This window comes from Camelus bactrianus, chromosome 23 (assembly GCF_048773025.1).
Source record: "Camelus bactrianus isolate YW-2024 breed Bactrian camel chromosome 23, ASM4877302v1, whole genome shotgun sequence".
In the NCBI taxonomy this organism is placed as follows: domain Eukaryota; kingdom Metazoa; phylum Chordata; class Mammalia; order Artiodactyla; family Camelidae; genus Camelus; species Camelus bactrianus.
This window is the reverse complement of record NC_133561.1, coordinates 32,179,827-32,200,597: the sequence shown is the minus strand read 5'-3', so window position 1 is coordinate 32,200,597 and position 20,771 is coordinate 32,179,827. Positions and strand designations below refer to the sequence as shown.

The 20,771-nt window shown below is 47.2% G+C and overlaps 1 protein-coding gene and 1 long non-coding RNA gene across 21 annotated transcripts in view; one reads left to right on the top strand and one right to left on the bottom strand.

Annotated features, from left to right (window-relative positions):
• The window catches only part of PLEKHA6 (pleckstrin homology domain containing A6), a 139,606-nt gene that overhangs the window by 47,363 nt on the left and 71,472 nt on the right, over positions 1-20,771 (bottom strand). The window contains exon 1 of one of the 20 annotated variants that reach the window (XM_074352008.1): positions 11,564-11,828. The exons of 18 other annotated variants lie outside the window; for them this stretch is intronic. The gene's annotated coding sequence lies outside the window, so the exon portion shown is untranslated. Of the gene's footprint in view, positions 1-11,563; positions 11,829-20,771 lie in introns of those variants that run through there. One more of the 20 variants, XM_045524223.2, reaches the window with a different exon arrangement.
• On the top strand, positions 8,283-20,764 carry LOC123619765 (uncharacterized). Its single transcript, XR_006728422.2, has 3 exons — positions 8,283-9,572; positions 9,880-10,005; positions 20,065-20,764. It is a non-coding gene; the product is annotated as an uncharacterized LOC123619765 (long non-coding RNA).

The following is a 20,771-nucleotide window of genomic DNA, read 5'->3' as shown; positions in this document are numbered from 1 at the left end:
GTTAAATTACATCTCCCATGCCTGGTGAAGATAGCGTGAGGGAGGAGGGGTTGAAGGCTCAAGGGTTTCCCATGCTTGCTGAGAGCTCTGAAATCCTCAGGATTAAGTGAGCACACAGAATGCCTGGCTGGAGTGCTTTTCCTTTGCTACTAAACTGCACAGATGACGGGTTTTCATTAGGTTAGACATCGAGAAGAACTTACCAGGTGTGGAACATTAAAAAAAAAAGGGAAATAGGGACAGGTGATCAATTTTTTCTCTCCTCTTCCCTTTCTTTTGGGATGTCAAAGGCCTCCGTTTCTCAAGGGCAAATGATTATGAATCCACGTCCAAATGGACCTCTCAGATTCCACCCAAGGGAGGGGAGAACCTCAAGCAGTAACGGAGATTTTGCAATGGAGGCAGGAGCATCTATAAACTCCCAGGCTGCCCACTAGGTAGTCACCTCATCCACTGTACCTACGAAGGTGGTCCCAATGGCAGTGCCATCCATGGAAAGAGAATTTGGCAGGACCAGGTTTTCAGTCCAAGGTCCAATGTGACCTGAATTCTTTGGCCCTTAGTTTTCTCATGTGCAAATGAGGTACCTTCTAATTCTATGCAATAATAGATGTAAACTTTCAAACGCGAAATGTTTTATGCACAAGAGATAATGGCTATGATCATCCTGATCATTTTGCTTAAAAACAAACCAAGAAATATGCCAGGTGTCAAAGCTAGAAAAAGCACAAAATCTCAGGCGTAACGTGGCTATGGATGGCACAGGGGCTGGGCATGCGGGGACTGGCGTTCCAGAGGTGCCCAAAACAATAAATTATAAAGAAAACAGCTAGATGCGCTCCATTTTCTAAGCATTTGTCCCTCCATCTAGTTAGGGATTTTCTACAGTTCAAGAGACATTGTAGCCTCTAAGGACAGGCACTAGGGACAGCCTCACTACAGAGCGAACTGTGTCCTGATTCATCTCCAAACATCCTCGCAACAAAATCAACCTGGGTCTTCCTGACCCTTTGCAGGCATGAATGTTTGCACACGCGTGCACACACGTGCACATACACACACCCAGGCTGGATGCCCAGAGCTTCCACGGAGATAAATATTGAACAACGAGAGAGATACATTCATCTCCATCCACCCTGGGCCCCTGTTGGTTATCTACAGTACACCAAGCTGCTTCATCCCCATAGCTCCCAAGAATCAGCCAACAGAGAATGAGCCTAGCCAGACAACGCTTTGGCTTGTGGCATCACAGCTCATTAGGTAGAGAGAAGACTGAGTGGGATGGAGGGCTGCCTATGGTCCATCCCTCCCACTTCCATCCCCGCAACCTGCCTCCCGCTTGCAAATTCCAAGCTGAGACTGTCTACACTACAGGGAGGATTCCTGCTGCCAACAAAGGAGGGGAAGGTGGGGAAAGTTTTGGCTCCCGCTCTCCACCTCCCCTCTGGATCCCATCATTATTTTCAAGGAGCTTTATGTGCTCCACCTTTCTGTCCCAATTAAAACCAACTCAGTTTACATTTCCAACCATCCTGATAGGACTGATTCCTGAGGCTCCTCCCATCACTCAAGGGAAAAGATACACTTCCCTAACTGGGTTCTTCCCACCAGAATCCTTCTGTTCTCCTGCCTGTTGCAACCACACAAAGAGGCCGGAGGGGGTCAGGCTTAGAGGCACCTCTAGGTATTTGTAAGGGGGAAGAGCCCCTCGACAGGACACGGTCTCCTTCCCGTGTGCTGGCGGCAGATGGAGGTACCAGTGCTGCAGGCTCTGCGGACACAGCTGTCAGCCTTGCCCTCACACGTGCTCTCTTCTCTCCTCCCTGCCCTTGCTGCATCCCTCCTCCTACACAGCATTTTCCAAAATGGCAATGAGAGAGCGTATTTCCCCAAGCAGTTTAGAACATCTGAAAATGCTGGCTACCGGGCTGAGTGTCTAGGAGATAAGACCTGGGCTGCCCCCTTTCCAGCTTACCTCTGCCTACCCTCACAACCCCCTCCCTGCCCCAGAGGGTCAGAGCGCCTCTATGAGGACCAGTCAAGGAACACTGCGGGGAATTTCACCCTGAGCTCGGCCCCCACCTCGGGGAGAAAGCAGAAAAGCTGGCTCAGCAGCCAAGGAATGGAAATTACAAATCAGGGGTCCAGACCCAGGTTTCCTCCCTTCCATCATATGTGGGTGCCCACCCCCAGTCTCTCACTGTATAATCACCTAGCCCTGCCCTGGGCCTGGACATTCCTTTTATTCCAAAAATAGGAAAAAGTAAAGCCTCTGACTGCAGGACAAGGGTAGGAGGGCCTTGTACACTATTTATGAGGGCAAAGCTACATTGTGTGTGTGTGTGTCTGTGTGTGTCTGTGTGTGCACATGTATATGTGTCTATGGGTGTGTATGCATGTGTCTACATGTGTACATTTGTGTGTATGTCTGTGGGTGTGTGTGTATGGGGTGGAGGGGAACATACATACCCCTCCGGGGAAATTCGTGGGGAATCCTCATGCTGATCTTCTACCCTAACTTGGATTCTCTTATCTTCAAAGTGATTGCTTTACTTTATAGAATTCCATTTGTCAGTCCACCAACACTGAATCAAGAAGAAATAGATAATGTGTATGTGCAGTTGAACTGTAATGATTCTATTTAATAAAACTGAAAAAGGAGGGAAAAGAAAAGAAATAGATAACTTGAACAGACTGGTTACTAGAAGTGAAATAGAATCTGTAACAATAACAAAAAAAAAAAAAAACCCAAAAAACTCCCTACAAACAAAAGTCCAGAACCAAACGGCTTTACTGGGGAAGTCTACCCAACATACAAAGAAGCAGTTATACTGATCCCTCTCAAACTCTTCCAAAAGACTGACGAGGAGGGAACCCTCCCAAGCTCATTCTGTGAAGCCACCATCACCCTGATGCCAAAACCAGACAAAGAAATTACCAAAAAAGAAAAGTACAAGCCAGTATCTTTGATGAACATAGATGCAAAAATTCTCAACAAAATATTAGCAAACCGAATCCAACAACACATAAAACAGATTATACACTATGATCAAGTCAGATTCATCCCAGGATAACAAAGATGGCTCAGCATAAGTGAATCAATCATTATGACGCATCACATCAACAAAGGAAAGGACAAAAATCACATGATCATCTCAATACATGCAGAAAAAGCACTTGATAAAATTCAACATCCATTCATGATTAAATATTCTTACCAAACTGGGTATAGAAGGAACATATCTCAACACAATAAAAGCTATTTATGACAAACCCATAGCCAACATAATACTCAATGGTAAAAATTTGAATGCTTTCCCACCAAAATGTGGAATAAGACAAGGATGCCCACTCCCACCACTTCTACTCAACATAGTATTGGAAGTCCAAGCCATAACAATCAGACAAGAAAAAGAAATAAAAGGGATCCAAACTGGAAGAGAAGAGATAAAAGTGTCACTCTATGCAAACGACATGAAACTATATATAGAAAACCCTAAAGACTCCATACAAAAACTACTAGAGTTGACAAACAAATTCAGCAAGGTAGCAGGATGCAAGATTAACATACAGAAATCAGTTGCATTTCTTTACACTGAAAATGAAATATCAGAAAAGGAAATTTTTTTAAAAATCCCTTTTAAAATCGCATCAAAAAATAAAATACTTAGGAATAAACCTGACCAAGGAGGTGAAAGACTTACACACAGAGAACTACAAAACAATGATTAAGGAAATTAAAAATGATTTAAAGAAATGTAAAGATATCTCATGCTCTTGGATTGGAAGAATTAATATTGTTAAAATGGCCATACTACCCAAAGCAATCTATGGATTCAATGAGATCTCTATCAAATTACCCAGGACATTTTTCACAGAGCTATAACAAATAATCCTAAAATTTATATGGAATCACAAAAGACCCAGAATTGCCAAAGCAATACTGAAGAAAAAGAACAAAGCTAGAGGAATAACCCTCCCAGATTTCATACAATACTACAGAGCTATGTCATCAAAACAGCATGGTATTGGAACAAAAACAGACATATGGATCAATGGAACAGAATAGGCAGCCCAGAAATAAACCCACACACTTACAGTCAGCTAATCTTCAACAAGATTATACAAGAATGCAAGAATAGACAATGGGGAAAAGACAGTCTCTTTGACAAGCGATGTTGGGAAAGCTGGACAGCCACATGTAAATCAGTGAAGTTAGAACACTCCCTCACACCACACACAAAAATAAACTCAAAATGACTTAAAGATTTAAACATAAGACAAGACACCATAAATCTCCTAGAAGAGAATATAGGCAAAACATTCTCTGACATAAATCATAGCAATGTTCTCCTAGAGCAGTCTACCCAGGCAATAGAAATAAAAGCAAAAATAAACAAATGGGACCTAATTAAACTTATAAGCTTTTGCACAGCAAAGGAAATTATAAACAAAAACAAAAAGACAACCTACAGAATGGGAGAAAATATTTGCAAATGATGCAGCTGATGAGGGCTTAATTTCCAGAATATATAAACAGCTCATACAACTGTTTAGCAAAATAAACAATTCAATTTAAAAAAATGGGCAGAAGACCTAAACAAACATTTCTCCAATGAAGATGTAAAAATGACCAATAGGCACGTGAAAAAATGCTCCATATCACTAATTATGATAGAAATACAAATCAAAACTACAATGAGGTATCACCTCACACCAGTCAGAATGGCCATCATTAAATAGTCCACAAACGGTAAATGCTGGAGAGGGTGTAGAGAAAAGGGGACCCTCCTACACTGTTGGTGGGAGTGTAGTTTGGTGCAGCCATTATGGAAAACAGTATGGAGATTCCTCAAAAGACTAAAAGTAAACTTACCATATGATCCAGCAATCCCACTCCTGGGCATATATCCTAAGGAAATTCTAATTTGAAAAGATACATGCACCCCAATGTTCATAGCAGCACTATTTACAATAGCCAAGATATGGAAGCAACCTAAATGTCCATCAACAGAGCACTGGATAAAGAAGAAGTGGTATATATATATATATATATATATATATATATATATATATATATATATATACACATACACACATATACATACATACATACATACACACACACACACACACAATGGAATACTACTCAGCTATAAAAAAGAATAAAATAATGCCATTTGCAGCAATATGGATGGACCTAGTGATTATCATACTAAGTGAAGTAAGTCAGAGAAAGATAAGTATCATATGATATCATTTATATGTGGAATCTGAAAAAAAATGGCACAAATGAACTTGTTTATAAAACAGAAACAGACTCAGACAGAGAAAAAACTTATGGTTACTAGGGGAGAAAGGAAAGGGGGTGAGGAGGGATAATTCGGGCATTCTGGATTTGCAGATACTAACTACTACATATAAAAAAGATAAACAACAAGGTCCTACTGTACAGCATGGGGAACTATATTCAATGCCTTGTAATAACCTATACTGAAAAAGAATTTGAGAAGGAATATATATATATACACACATACATATGTACTGAATCGCTTTGCTGTGCACCAGAAATGAACACATTGTAAATCGACTATACTTCAATTAAAAAAAGAATGAAATAATGTCATATGCAGCAAAATGAATGGACCTAGAGATTATCACACTAAGTGAAGTAAGTCAGACAAGGAAAGACAATGATATCACTTATATGTGGAATCTAAAAAAAAAACGACACAAAAATCTTGTTTACAAAACAGAAACAGACTCACAGACATAGAAAGCTAACTTATAGTTACCAGAGGGGACGCGAGGGGAAGGGATAAATTAGGAGTTTGAGATTAGCAGATACACACTACTACATAGAGAACAGATAAACAACAAGGTCCTACTGTACAGCCCAGGGAACTATATTTAACAGCTTGTAATAACTTATAAGGAGAAAAAATATATATATACGTATATATGTGAGTGTGTGTGTACAACTGAATCACTATGCTGTTCCCCAGAAACCAACACAACATTTTAAATCAATTATACTTCAGTTTTAAAAAAGTCCATTTGTCTTCTGAAAACGAAGATAAGCAGGGTGGGTATTCACATAAACCACGCCAGTTATTAAAACACTGAAATCCTTCCCTATTGGTAGGTAGAGAGCTACTCCGCCAGCCCCCCGAGTGCCCCACCCCGCCTCCCGCCTGCGCAGGGCCCTCCCTGCTCTCTGTGACCCGGAGACACCACAGAGCCGCCCAGGACTCCAGGCCAGCGTCCCTTGGTTGATAAAGGACTGAATGTCATTGCCGGGATGGCCCTTCCTTAACTGTCTGAACACCGATGGCCCTTCCAGGTGTTCAGAACTGTGACTCTGGGGGCAGAGCCGTCATAGGCAGGATGGGAGGCCTCTTCCCCATCACACCCTGACCCGACTTGGAGAATGGGGGCATCTCGGCCCCCCAGGGCTCCTCATGTTCCCTGTCCGCGTGTGTTTGTGCGCGGTTCCTTGCAAAGGGGGAAAGGAAGTGAGAGGAGGAAAAAAGGAGCTGCCTGGGCTCCAGCTCCACATTTTCCTCACTCGACCTTCCCCTGAGTGGGCTCCAGCTAAGCCAGACAGAAGCAGAGGAAGAAGGGCTCCTGTCCCCTCCCCTCAGCCTCCAAGATTCCTTCTCCGGACAGTCAGCAGCCTGGAAAAAGTCCCAAGGGGTAACGGGCAGGGCAAACATTAATTACCCCTCCTCCCTGCAGCTTTGAGCCGGACCCTTCAGAGACTGAGGCAGCCCAGCTGGCTGCTTCTGGGCCTATGGACGGTCATGGAACCAGCCCTCCTCATCCTAGCTCAGCAGATTTGGTCCTGGCGTCCCACAGAGAGCAGTCACCCCCCCACCCACCCAGGGGGAGGAACTTTACAAAGTATTTGGAAAATACTGCAGCTGGGCCAACGCCCCTCCTTCCACACCCTCAAAAGCTACCAATGCCTTCTTGGTGCCCCATCCAGCAATCGGTGAGGGTCAAGCTGTTTCGTGCCTCAGTTTCCTTGTTTTAAGAATGAAACAATGGTAATAAGAGATGACCTGGTTAGGAGACAACACAAATTTCCCACCAGACTAGACAGCAGAGGAAGAGGGGACGATGCTTGAAGAGGGTAGAATACAGAGAAATCGTTAAACTCATGCGGTGTCTGGTCCTCACACCGGGAGGAAGGTAAGGCCCATTCCAGAGCCGGAGGCCTGAGGTCCATCGCCCCAGCTATGGTGACAGGAGAGACAAGACAAAGTTCCCATCTCCCTGGTTGTCCCCAGTCCCTGCTACCTCTCCAACCTGAGCGCCTCGTCTCCAGGAGAGAAGAGGGAGAGCCCCCCGATTCAGGAGGGAGCCCCCAGCTCCACAAGGCCTATTGCAAGAACACAGGGATGAAAGCCACAAAGCCCTTCACTGCTAACCCTTGTGGGTTATAGGTCTGGGGACTGCGTGTGATGTTGAGTGAAGGGCACCCAAAAATGTTAGTCTGGCAGCACCTGCCTAGGTGCAGAGGTGTGGAGGGACAGCCACATACAAACTGCCTACAGCCTAGGCTTTCTTTGTCTCTGTGCCCTGGCCACGCACAGGAACCGAGTGGCTGTCTGACGGAGTGGGAGGAGGGGACGTGTGCTACTCTGCTCTGGGATGTTGAATTGTGAGCGAAAGGCAGCAGAGCTCAGGCTCAAATCCTCTCGCCAGGGGATCTGAAGAGTGGGTTCCATCTGCTCTGGCCCCTCCTCTCCCTCCCCCTCCCTACTGGCCAGCCGGACTCTGATAAGATTCTACTGAGCAGAGGCTTTGTCTGGGGGAGCAGAGGGCAACAAATCAATGGCAGGGGGAGGGCAAGAGCCTAGGGACTGCTTCGGGAGGATGGAGGCCCCCACCTCGCAGGGCTGCACGGGGTGAGGGTGCCAAGCCACGTGGGATGGCAGCAAAGCTCTAGCATGAGCACTGCCCTTCACCCGACCCCCAGATGGGTCAGCTGCTCACCTCTCCTAGACTGGCAGTAACGGGCAAGTGGGGACACGGGTGGGTTGTGGGTTGTGGGGAATTTTGAATACCTCCTCCTGCCAGGAGTGAGGAATCTGGAACTTCCCATGTATTCTGGGCTCTTGCTAAAGGCCCAGAGGGTGGAAGACTCTCCCTGGATTGCTGTCTGCTATCGGGAAGATCCAAAAAGATCCTAGGGACGAGGGCCACCAGTGGAACCAGCCAGAAAAAAGCTGTGCCTATGGAGAGTCACTGCTGCCTCCCCTTCTGTGGGCTGAGGGCAATCATCGTGAGCCCCCTGACATCCCGGAGAGGAACAGTGAGATCTGGAAGGGAAAGGACTTGGAGAACTTTTGAAAAGAGCTGTCACATGAAAACAAAGAATGGCTGGTGCATGGCGGCGGCTGACCAGTACTGAGCTCTTTACTTTTCTGGGCCTCAGTTTCCTCATTTGTACCATGGAGTAATACCAGAATTGCTGGGAAGATTAAAGAAGATCACATATTTAAAGCACCTAGAAGCATGCTTGGCACATAATAGTTGCTCAGTTAGTGGCTGTTATAATTATTAATAAGATAAAGGAATAAAATAAAACAAGGAGCCCAGTATCCCATATCTGTACCATCCAATTTAGTAGCCACTAGACCTATATGGCCATTTACATTTTAATTAATTAAAATTAAATAAGATGAACATTTCAGCTCCTCAGTCATGCTAGGCACATTTGCTGTGGCTCAACAGCCACCCTGGCTAGTGGATACCGTACTGGACAAGACAGCTGAAGCTCGTTCCACCGCGGTTCCGTCAGGCAGCGCTGGGCAAGATGCCCCCTCAGCCACCTTCTAGTTCTAGTATTTTTGGATTCTGTGAAACACTTAACTCCAAGCCAGTTTCTTCTTCCACCAGCTAATATGTGCTCAGTGTCCTCAGGGAATGCAAGTTCTCCTATAGTCCTCAGCTAAACCGAAAAAAAAAGAAGAAGAGAGAGAGAGGAAATCTGCTACCAACAACAATAACAAAAAGTTAAAAATCTAAAATCAGGGAGGGAATAGCTCAGTGGTAGAGTGTGTGCTTAGCATGCCAGAGGTCCTGGGTTCAATCCCTAGTGCTTCTATTTAAATAAATAAATGAACAAGCAAACAAATAAACCTAATTACTTCTGCCCCCCCCCAAGAAATTAATTAAAAAATAAATACAATCAAACAATACATTCCAAAGTCCAATCAAAATTAATTTGGATAAGCCATCATTTTAAAGTATATGCATTAAGACTCCCCTCCAGGATTTGAAAATATTGTTACTAACAACCCTACTGGGGTCAGACCCTGGGGGAGGCACTTGGGAGAAGTTACAGAGTGATTTGAAGGAGGCTGGAAAGGGGGAAAGACCAGGGAAACTGTTCCTCCCTCCTGCCTCCTTTTCCTTCTCAGATCGGCCAACTTCCGGTGAGGTTGGAGGAGGAAGGGGAGAGAAGTCATCTGCCTGGTCTGCAGGGTCCTTTGGTCCAGAGCCGGAGGAGCCAGCACAGAGAGGGAAGAGACGGAGGAGCTGCCACTGAGGACCGCAGGCTCGTGAGTCTTCCTTCCCTTGCACCTCTCCTGTCCCCACCCAGCCTGGAGTCTGTGGTAATCACAGAGATACAGTCTCGTCCTAAACAAAAAGCATATGAAGCAGGTGCCGGAGTGTGCCCACCGATAACCGTGGCTTAGAGAGGGGCGGGAAGGAGACCTCAGAGGAACAGAAGAGGCGATCCCAGCCCTAGACCCCGCCTGGGGCTCAGATAAGAGAAGGAGGGGCCTGGGACGAAGGGGCAAGGGGGAGGAGGGGGTGAGCGGGTAAGGGACACCACTGCCCCCTCTCCCTCCCCCTGCCACGCAGTAGCCATGAAGGAAGACTAGGCAGGGCCGCTGTGACAAGGAGGAACAGAAGCTTTGGGAGGAGAGCTGAGAGGAAGAAAGGGAGAGGGATGCCACGCTGGTTCCAGCCAGGACAGAGCCAGTCATGGTAAGTGACACCTGAGTAACAGGTGAGTCTGCCTGCGCCTCCTGGAGCCCATGAACACCATCCTGCTGCTGCAGCTTGTGGCTGGCCTGGGAACAGCGCTGGCTGTAAAATTTGCAGGGGCCGGTGCAAAATAAAAACGCAGGGCCCCTTGTTCAAAAATTAAGAAGTTCAGTATGGCGACGGGAGAGCATTAAACCGAGCCCTCCTGAGGATGCAGGGCGGCTGCGCGGGCTTCCCTCCCAGTTCCCCTGTGCTGCTTCCCCCAGGAGCGTGAGGACGGAGGCCAGTCACTTCTGTGCTGTCTCCTCATACAAGGTGGAACATGAAAAGCGGCCCTGCGCCTCTCCCAGGCTCACTTCCCCCTCTCCCTTGGCTCATGTGCCCAGAAATGTGGCTGCTTCTGCTCCTGCCCTGCTGGGGCCAGTGGCTGGCACCTCCCCCTTATCGTGCCTGGTTTCCGTTGGCCTGTGGGCAGCTTAGCGGGAGGAAGAACCACAGCCCAAAGCCACGGGGGTGGGTCTGCCTTATCTCCCAAACCTGCCTTCAAGACTGGCACGGGAAGCACTGGGTTCCTACCCGACGGGCCCCTCCAGGGCCGCCTAACATTACCATTATGTCATCGAACTTTTCCTCCCAAGAAGGAGGCAGGGGGACAAAAGGGCTCCCAGCTAGGAGGGGGTAAAGTCAACATTTCTGCTTTGGAAGACAAATCAGGCTTTCATTTTTTTGTGCACCCATGAGTACACACACACACACGCACACACACACGCACACACGCACACACTCAGCTGAGAAAAGTCCGTCTTATTCACCTCCTCTAACAAAGCCAAGAAACTCTTGTCCACACGCCCTGTGCGAGTCTGATCTGTCATGAGAAAGTGCCCGGGTCCAAGAGCACAGATGCTCAGAGGGAATGAGGGTCCTGAACGGGCAGTTGAAGGAAAGGGGACAACAGACATCTAACTGGTTCTCTCTCTTCCTGGATTTGTTTTGCTCCCAAATGACAAACTTTGTCTTCTAAAGAGTTGAGTCCCCTGCCAACTGTCTGCTCCACCCCCACCCCTTGCCCCCCAGCCTCTCCACACCTGACTTTAAGTAAAGAGGATGAAAGGCAGGACACAGCCCTCCGGTCCCCTGTGGCTGTGCGCTCTCTGCCTTCCTCGGGCCGTCCCAGGAAATCGCTATGAAGAGGCCGATGGCGCTTCTGCCCAGAGCGCCCGAGCCCTCTCCGGAGACAATGGCTCTGGGAGGGACAGGAGCAGGGCTCCAGCTTTGTGTGCGGGGTGGCCTCACAGAACCATTGTCTCCGCATCAGGACAAACAATGGTTTGTATTTCCGGCTTCTGTGCCAAATAGTTCACCCCTTTGGACTAAGACGATCCTGAAGATGCCCTTCTAATAAATAGGAGTGGTACGGAAATCTGGCCCCAAGCTGAGAATCTGTGCCCTGCTGTAACAAAAGCCCACCCCAGCTGATGAGCAGGAGTGTCTGTGTCCCCTTACCTGTTCCAGAGCCCCCCCAGACACACACACAGCCGACAGGGAACCACTCACTCACCGCTCTTCTCTGCGGTCTCCTCTGCTCTTGCCTTCACTCCCTTCACACTCAGCAACAGGGAAAAGGTTTTCCTTTAACACTCACCAGGTCCCTGGTGGGTAGCAATCATTAACAGCCACACGTGCTGACTGGCCTTAACCCCCTCGTGCTGGCTGCCTCCAGCTGGCTGGCTGGCTGCTGGACAGCCCTGTTGCCTCTTCCCAGCCCTGGGAAAGCAGCAGCTCCCACCTTGATGCCATCCACCTGAGTAATGCCGCTGCTGCCCATGTGGGAACAGGAGCCCGCTAGTCCCACCCAGGCCGCCCCGCCTGATTGGAGCACACTGGCAACCTGAGGCGCCCGGCTCTGGCACAGGGCCCAATTGGATGAGCCCACATTATGAAATATTTGCCTAGCAGGCCAATAGAGGAGCTGGGATCTGGGGGAGGGGAAGATATTTTTATTTATTCCTGGAGGAGGGAGAACAGACAAAGGTAGTCGTAGCATCCCTAGCCCTGGGCCGGGAGCAGCGGGAAGGCGGGTCTTCAGGTCAGTGGAAGCGCCTCGAGCCTCTCTGTCCAGGTACAGAGCGCAATCCTGGAAGGCTTCTATGCAACTTCAGCTCCCGGCTGTTTAGCTAGAGGGTTTCTTTGCCTCAATAATTCCCTGACTCACCCAGGAGTTTGGAGCTAGGACTTGTAATAGAAACGAAGAAGGAAAACCCCTTGACAGGCAAAGGATCGCTCGTGTCTGCACAAACTGTGGCACTGGGGGTCTTCCTTCTATTTCAAAGTGGCACAACTCATTTTTGCATCTTTGGAGGATGCAGACACCAAGGTGGGCAGGAACCAGTAGAGACAAATCACCTCTTTATCAGTTTAAAAATAGGCAGCCGATTCTGGGAAATCTAAATCCATCATAAAAGTATCTCCATGTAGGACACATGCAAATCTATGCAGATATGTGCAAATGAGCAACTCCAGGCTTCTCAGAGTAAATCCCTGCCAGGAATTTTCTAGTTTGAGCAAGAAATCAGGTAGCCTCCAAACCCTCTCACAGAGCATCTCTGTGTCTCACTAGAGCATACAGATGTCAGGAGAGGGAACATACAGAGCCAATAAACATATTTATGGTACATTTACTATACATAAAGCCTTGAAGTGCAGTCTAGCAGGGTTTAAAAACCACGATCGTAAACATGATGGGATACACAGGAGAACGCAAGTGCCCTCTCTCTCCACACCCACAGTTAATGCCCTCTTCTCCTTTTAGGCTCCAGTGGGTGGTCTGGCTGCTCCATTCTCGCCAGCCTGGGTCCAGTAGCTGCACCTTCTCTCATCACCCCTGGTTCCTGTTTGTCTGTCAGTGGTCCAGTTACTGTGGCTCAAGACCCTGGCTTAAAACAGCCCGGGGTGGGGGGAGGGCTGCTTATCTTATCTCCTGGGCTGCCTTCCCAGCGGCCCCGGATGGCTGGTTGGCCCTGGTCTCTTAAAGGGGCTGCACTGCATTCCCACCTGCTCCATTCATCCTCAAGAGTACCCCAGAAATCTAGGGGTGCGCTGCCTATGGAGGGTCAGGTTCACCATACCACTTCCTCCTCTCATGCCCTTTACAGCCACAGCCGGCTGCAGGGCTGCTACAGAATGATTTATTATAAACAATTAAAGCGAGGAACCTGCTGTTTTAAATGCTCATCGTATCGTGCAAACGCCTGCACCTTAGTATTTCCAGGTTCCTGCTCTGTGAGCTTTAGAAGTTGTGGGAGGGGCTTAGGATACAAAGCCAACATAGAAAAATCAGTTGTATATATACTAACAGCAAACAATGAAAGATTGAAATTTTAAAACCCCTGCTTACAATAGGCTAAGAAAATATGAAATATTTAGGAATAAATCTGACAAAAGATGTGCCAGACCTATACACTGAAAACTATAAAACATTGCTGAGAGAAAATAAATAAAATCTAAATAAAAGGAGATACACTGTTAGCATGGCAAAGAAAACTCAGTATTGTTAAGATATCAATTCTCCCCTATTTTTCTATAGATTTAACACAATCCCAATAGTTTCTTTGTAAAAGCTGACAAACTGATTCTGAAATTCATATAGAAATTAAAAGAACCTATAATAGCACAAAAAATTAAAAAAGAAGAATAAAATTAGAAGCCTTAGACTATCTGACTTCAGGACTATAAATCTACAATAATCAAGGCAATGTGGTGTTGGAATTAAGATATATGTATAGAAAAATGGTGCAGAAGTCAGAGTCTACGAATAATAAACCCTTGCAGATATGGTTAGCTGCTTTTCCACAAAGGTATAAAGGCAATTCAGCCTTTTCAGTACATGGTACGAGAAAAACTATAGATCCACATACCAAAAGCAAAACAGAACCCTTGACCCTACCGTTAAAACGTTACCTAAAATGTAAGAGCTAAAACTGTAAGATTTCTAGAAGAAAACATAGGGGAAAAATGTTAGTGATTTCTGCTTTGGCAAATTTCTTAAATAAGACACAAAACCCACCAACTTTAAACAAAATATCAATAAACTGAACTTCACTGAAATTTAAAAAAAAATGTTGCTCTTCAAAAGATGTTGTTATAAAAATGAAAAGATCCGCCATAAACTGAGGGAAAATATTTGCAAAACAGGTAGGTGACATCGTTTGTCTGGAATATAGAAAGAACTCTTAAAACTAAATATTAAGATGGTAAACAATACAAATTTTAAAAAACGTGAGGAAAAGATTTAAACAGACACTCCACCAAAGAGGATATATGATGTCAAATAAAGTACATGAAAACATGCTCAGCATTAGTCACTAGGGAAATGCAAATTGAATCCAGAATGGATAACACAATACACACCCACCAGAATTGCTAAAATTAAGACTAATCATACCAAATGTTGACCAAAATGTAGATGAACTGGAATTCATACCCCACCGATGAGACTGTAAATGGTATGTCCCGTTTGTTTAACTTTTTAAGGAACTGCCAAACTTTTCCATACAGTTTAACGTACAACCCATTGATTCTTAGGTATTTACTTGAAAGAAATGAAAGAACATGTCCACTCAAAGACAGGTACACAAATGTTTGTAGCAGCTTGTTTATAAGAGCTGCAAACTGCAACAAACCCAAATGTCCATGAGCAGGTGAATACCATTCGTGTTGCATTCACGCAATGCAATATGACTCAGCAATAAAAAGAAATGAATCATTGATATACATTATGACTTGGATGCATCTCAAAATAATTGTGTTGAGTGAAAGAAGACAGACTCACTCCCACACAAATAAAAAATGTAGACTGTATGATTCCATTACACAAAACCCTAACAAATGTAAACTAATTTACAGTGACAGAAAGCAGATCAGAAGTTGTATGGGGATGGGGTAGATGGAAGGATTTCAAAGAGGCAGGAAGAAACTTTGGAGGGTGATGGATATGTGTGCGTTATCTTAACTGTAGTTATGGTTTCGAAAACACATCAGATTTTACCTTTTAAATATATGCAGTTTATCATAAATCAGTTATACCTCTATAAAGCTATAAAAAAGAAAAGTCTTCAGTTGAGACATTTATAAAAAAACAGACCAACACCCAGTCCTGGGCCTCACCCATTATGTTTTATACTGTGAAGGAATGTAGGCAAATGGGGGTGGGGGTGGGGGAGTAGGTGGGGATTCCAGCTTTTTCTAGTGACCTGCTGGTTAAAAATAGGGATCGACTTGGGCCCTGAATCAGCCCGGACTCCTTTCCCAGATTTAGGTCAAATAATGTGGCAGACTTGAATATGGTCTTTATAAACATAATTATTTGTTTTACGACAGAAGGAAAAATATCAAGTAAACACCTCTATGGTTCACAAAGCCATCATTCTCACTTGATTCTTTTATGGTCCTATGAGGTAGGCAGAAAAATATTAACTCTCATCTTACCAAAGAAAAATCCCTGAGGCTCAAAGAGGTAAAGGCTGACTAGATAACCCACCTCCTACATGGGCGGCAAGGCTAAACCCAGAGTTTTAACCTCACTCAGCCCGGGCTCTTTCCTGTTAACACGCGAGTTGCTCACAGCCTGGCTGCCGCCCCCGCCTGCCCCTGGCCCTGGCGCCACTCCCAGAGCAGTGGAACACGGACCAGCATCGCGGTGCTCACCCTGCACTGAGCAGATGTTCTTGTACAGCGCAAGTGACAGACCCCGAAGGGGTCCCAGGATGGATGAAAACAGGGGCAGATCCAGGGCCAGAATAGGATCAACTAAGGGAAACCATGCTGTGTCCGGACAGGGGAGACTGGGAGAGATGAGGGGATCTAAGGATCTAATCAGATCATACAACTGATGAGAAAAGACGAGGGAAACCAACCAAACGCCACTCCCAAGGCAGGAAGTCTGGTGGGTGTGGAAGCAGCTGGAAGCTGTTAGAGGGCTCCAGGCTTCTGTCCCCCTCCCCTCCCTCCTCTTCTGTCCCCCACCCTCCCTCCTCCCCCGCTCTGGCCAGGGCACAGGAACAGTGGCTGGCTGGGCGCCCCACCTCCCTCTCCCCTTGTTCTGAGGGCGAGATGACAGGAGGGAGGAAACCTGCAGGGGAGGGGACCACAAAACGTAAGAGGCATCTAAAGACTCAGTGATCAAGATGGGTAATATTTTAATGTAACATATTTTGAAATAAAAATTAATGCAAAAAATCTACAATGAATGAAATACCATTTTTAAAAAAGACTGGATCAGCATTATTCAATTTCCCTTTTGCCTGAGGCTCCAGCATGGCTTGGGGTGGCACTGTTACTGATCCTGTTTTTATTAAAAATGTTAATATTTTGTTCTTCATGAAATTTTTGCACTGATTTTGATTTTTTAAAATACTGCATTAAATGCTATTTATCTTGATTACTGTGGGGTTTTTTTTGGCGCCTTCTTATATTTTATGTCTAAGGAGAGTGCCACACCCACCTCCCCCTCGTCAGCCCTCCTCAGGGATGAGGCTTTGGGTACTGGGAGGAAGATGGTGAGACTGGACATGGCCCTGCTGGGGGGCCAGAAAACATCAGAAAGCATGAGAAACAAAGAAAGGCTGAGGGATTATTCCAGATTAAAGAGTAGAGACACCATCCTGGATTAGATTCCAACGATGTTATATTAGGGCAACTGGTGAAATTGCACGTGGAGCATATATTAGATAATAGCATCGTGTTTATGTTAAGTTTCCTGAATTTGTTAATTGTACTGTGTTTATGCAAGAGAATATCCTTGTCTTTAAAAAGGAAAAAAAATTAATGAAGTTATAAGGGCCAGAGGGTGACAGCTGCCTGAGAGCTATGTCAAACCAAACGCCCGTCTCTCTCCAGCCTTTCTTGCCTACAACTTCTCACAGTCCCAAGAGGGACCAGCAGGACATGGTGATGGCAGGAAGTCTTGTCTGGAAGACTGAGTATTGGAGGACTGGTTGGACATTTTCTTCCCAAAACAAGAATTAACTTTGAATTCCCTCACCCTCCCTAGGAAGACTTGACAATTGGCACAGGAAAGAAAGGAAATTAACATCTCTACTCAAGCCATGACCCTAGCAAACGCTCTGCTTAACCTCCTGAGCTAGGTGTTGCTGTTCTGCACCCATGGAGGGGGAACCTGAGAGGTCAGGTAGGCAGCCCAAAGCTACACAGTTAGGAGGCAGGAAAACTGGGATCAGAGCCCAGGACACAGCACAAAGCCAGCTCTCTTCCCACTTCATGTTCGTTGTGCAACTTGAAATTCCCTTCTCATACATCATCCTACAAGCTAATCCTTTAGTTTGTTTTTTGCTGGGTTGAATCTGCATTGGCCTTGAGATTTTTTGGCTCTAGAGTCAGACCGCCCCAGTTCCAATCCTGACTCCACCAGTTACTACGTAAGGGGCTTTCAGTGAGCAACTCAGCCTCTTGGCGGTTTCATTCACCCATCTGCAAACAGGGGTAATATAAACACCGACCTCATGGGTTTGTCAAAGGATTAAATGAAATTATACAAGCAGAGAATTTAAGAGAGATCCTGGCACCTAGCAACATTCAGTAAATGCCGGTAATCATTATCTGTCTGCCTCTGCCTCAGACTGGACGGCTCACTCCCAGGAAGCAATGGCCTAATTTTGACCATAAAACCCCTCAGCACTTTGACACATGAAGATGGATGCTTAATAATTGGTCCTCAAGAAGTTATCCATCAAGACGGCACTTAGATGTTCCCAAGTCCAGCCTGTAACGCCTTTAGGCCACCACCCACCTCAACTCAAGTGATCATCTGAGGCAGACCCCTACCCTTAGGAGCCAGATCAATCAACACCTGAGAATCTCGGATAAGAGGGTGGTCCGCCCCACCATACTCTGAAAAAGGAGGGGGATTTTTTTTTTTCTGTGTCACACCACACTTTGGAAGTTAAAAAGCAAGTCGATTCCAGGGGCTACATCCCTGGGCAAAAGGAGTTGGCTGAGAAGACCCCAGTTCTAGTGCTGGCCCTGGACCAGTCCAGCTGTGTAACGCGGACAAGGGCTCGCGCCTGGGGGCCCACTCGACGTGAGACAGAGGATCACCTTGCTCATAGAGTCAATGAGAGTCCTGAGCGTTTCAGTTTCTTCGAGAAAGCCCCTCTCTAAGGCTAATTTCCCCTCTGGAGGCCTCTCCCTATTTTAGGATTTTGGTCCAGCTGGGCAGGACTCACAGCATAAGAAGGAAAACAAACCAACAGATGATCCATCTAGGGGGCTGAGGAGGGACAGGTCAAGGGCAGGGTGCCCGAAAGGCATGCAGCGGTCAGATTTCGCCAAGATGGTCCTTCTGTGACAAAGCCAGAGCTGGAGCAGGGCAATTTTCTAACTATAAACAGAAACTCAAGAAGCCCCAAACCACACACAGGCATGTGTGAGGATGAGGGTGAAGCACGGAGGACACCGGCGGAGCGTGTGTAGAAGGAAGGGCTGGTGAAGTGGCAGCAAGGGAAGGAAGCGGGGAGCAGACGCTGGTGCGTGAGGATGCTGGTAGGGGAGACTGAAGCTAAGCTGCATCGCCTCCGAGTAAACTTGCCCCCACGGCTGTCCGTCTGTCTGGACGATGGCACAGCTCACCAAGCTATGTTTGTCTGAGCCTCCTGGCCCCTGCCTCGGCACTGTTTCTCTTTCCCTTCACACAGCGCTTTGCCTGACCTGATTTTTTTTTTTTTTCCTTTCATGGCAGAGAGCACTAGAACAGAGCCCCCACACCCTGGAATTAAATTCCACCCCACCTCAGTGCAATGGGTATTTGGAATTTGTGCCACTCCCCAAACCCCCTCCAATGCACTACACCATCACCATTGTCAGTGTCCCTCCCCACCCCATGTGCTTCGCTATGGGTAGCCCCACCTTCCCCAAAGGGCAAGGCAGGGGCCCTCCAGGCTGCCAAGAGGGGTGAAACCGCAGCTCCCCCCGCCGCCTGGCCCCTGCATTCCAGCCCTGCGCCCAGAGTTTGACCTTCTCTGCGGCTGCTGCAGACGTATTCTGTGTTACAGAAATAGCTCAGCTCCTGGGCCCCTGTGGGCCCTCCCTCTCCTTCAGCCAGAGACACCCCCACCTCACAGGCTCCAGGGGAGTCAGGCAAGAGCAGAGGGGAGGGCTCAGTTCTCCCCTGCCCTCCCACAAACCCCTCCCGGAGCATAGCCAAGTGTGGCTGCCTCCTCTCCCCTCCTCCGTCCAGCCCCAGCACTTCTGGCCGCATCTGCCAGTACAGTGGCTGGAGGTGAGAGGTTTGGCAGATCCAGGCATGAAGGCGGGATCGCACCAAGAAAAGCTTAGACAGCTTGACCCCTCAATGTGTTTCTCTTCTCTTCTCTTGAGTTCACTTGGATGGAGGGCAGCAGCCAGGTAGAAAGGGTTCCAAATTCCATATACCCTGGCCCAGAGCCCTGTGTTCTCATGCAAGGGGATGATCTCATAGTCACTGCTCCACCTAACCTAACCAAGATGGCGGGCATTGGTCCTCCTCACAAGCCCAAGACAGAACGAGGGACAATGGACTCAGTGACATTATGAAAGACTGAATTTAGAAACAGTGACAAAAGCTTTTAGATGTGAAGCTTTTAGATCTTGACTCCCTACTGTCCAAATGGAACAGTACAATCTTTCATGAAGGACTTTACCAAAAGGATAGGGTGTTACCTCTGGGCAGGGTGGGGGCCCGGATGGCCTTCAAGATTCAGGTTCCAAGCCTTTTCCGCCCATGGGGAATGGCGGCCACTCCACAGCCATGCCCTGGCTCCTTCAGGCCTACTGCTGTTCTACCTACAAGGCCCGGCCAGCCCCATGGTCAGGCGGGAACAGGGAAGTCAGGGGTGTGTAAACTCTCCCAGCCAAACTCCTCTAGGCTGGGAGGTGCCAGGAAGACGGTTAATGGTGATATAAAGTACACATCCCTTTCTAGGAACTGCCCCCCTCCCCTGACTCTGATACTCACATAGTTGCAGTGGTCATAGCCATGTTCCTAAAACCTGACTCTCTTTGTAACAGGTGGCCACCTGATCCCAGCTCAGCCAAAACCCCTTTCAAAGGATAGGGATGGGAATCAAGAGAAAAAAGATCAGCCCTTCGCCGGGTGATGTGCACACGAGGGAGCTGCTGGAGGCCGTCTTTTCTACCCTGTAGACTGACCACAAAGCCAAGAGGCCTCTGCAGCAAGAGAAGACTGAAGCCAGTGCACAGAGAGGGGAAAAGCACAAGAACACACTTGCAGCCTTCAGCTCCTTGGTTCTAGTTTGTTCCTGTGGTCTAGCCATTTCTCTGGCCCTTACAATAAAATCCCCTTTGGGGCTTAAGCTGCTTTGAGTGGTTCCAGTAACATGCACTCAGAAGTCCTAACTAATACCAGGGAGAGGGACAAGATGACTTCTGGAGGACCCAACATCTCGACTCTCCGTACGTGGCTGGCAAGAGGAGAGAGCAGACACCAGAGCCTTCCTGGCACCGACTGCATGAGCTAATGGTCCCTTTAAGAATATCTTCCCCTCTCTGTTCTCCAGTTGACTGGAGCAGATGCTCCTTGTTCCTATGGCAACAAGCCTACCACCCTTCCTAATGGGTAGCTTCCCCGTGAAGGACACACAGCACAGGCCGCTCCCCCACCTAGAGTGCTTCTTAGGGCTCACTGATGGCTGGCTCCTCACAGCACAGGACTCCATGGACTCCTGCGAGCCTGGACATTAAGAGTTCAAACCTTA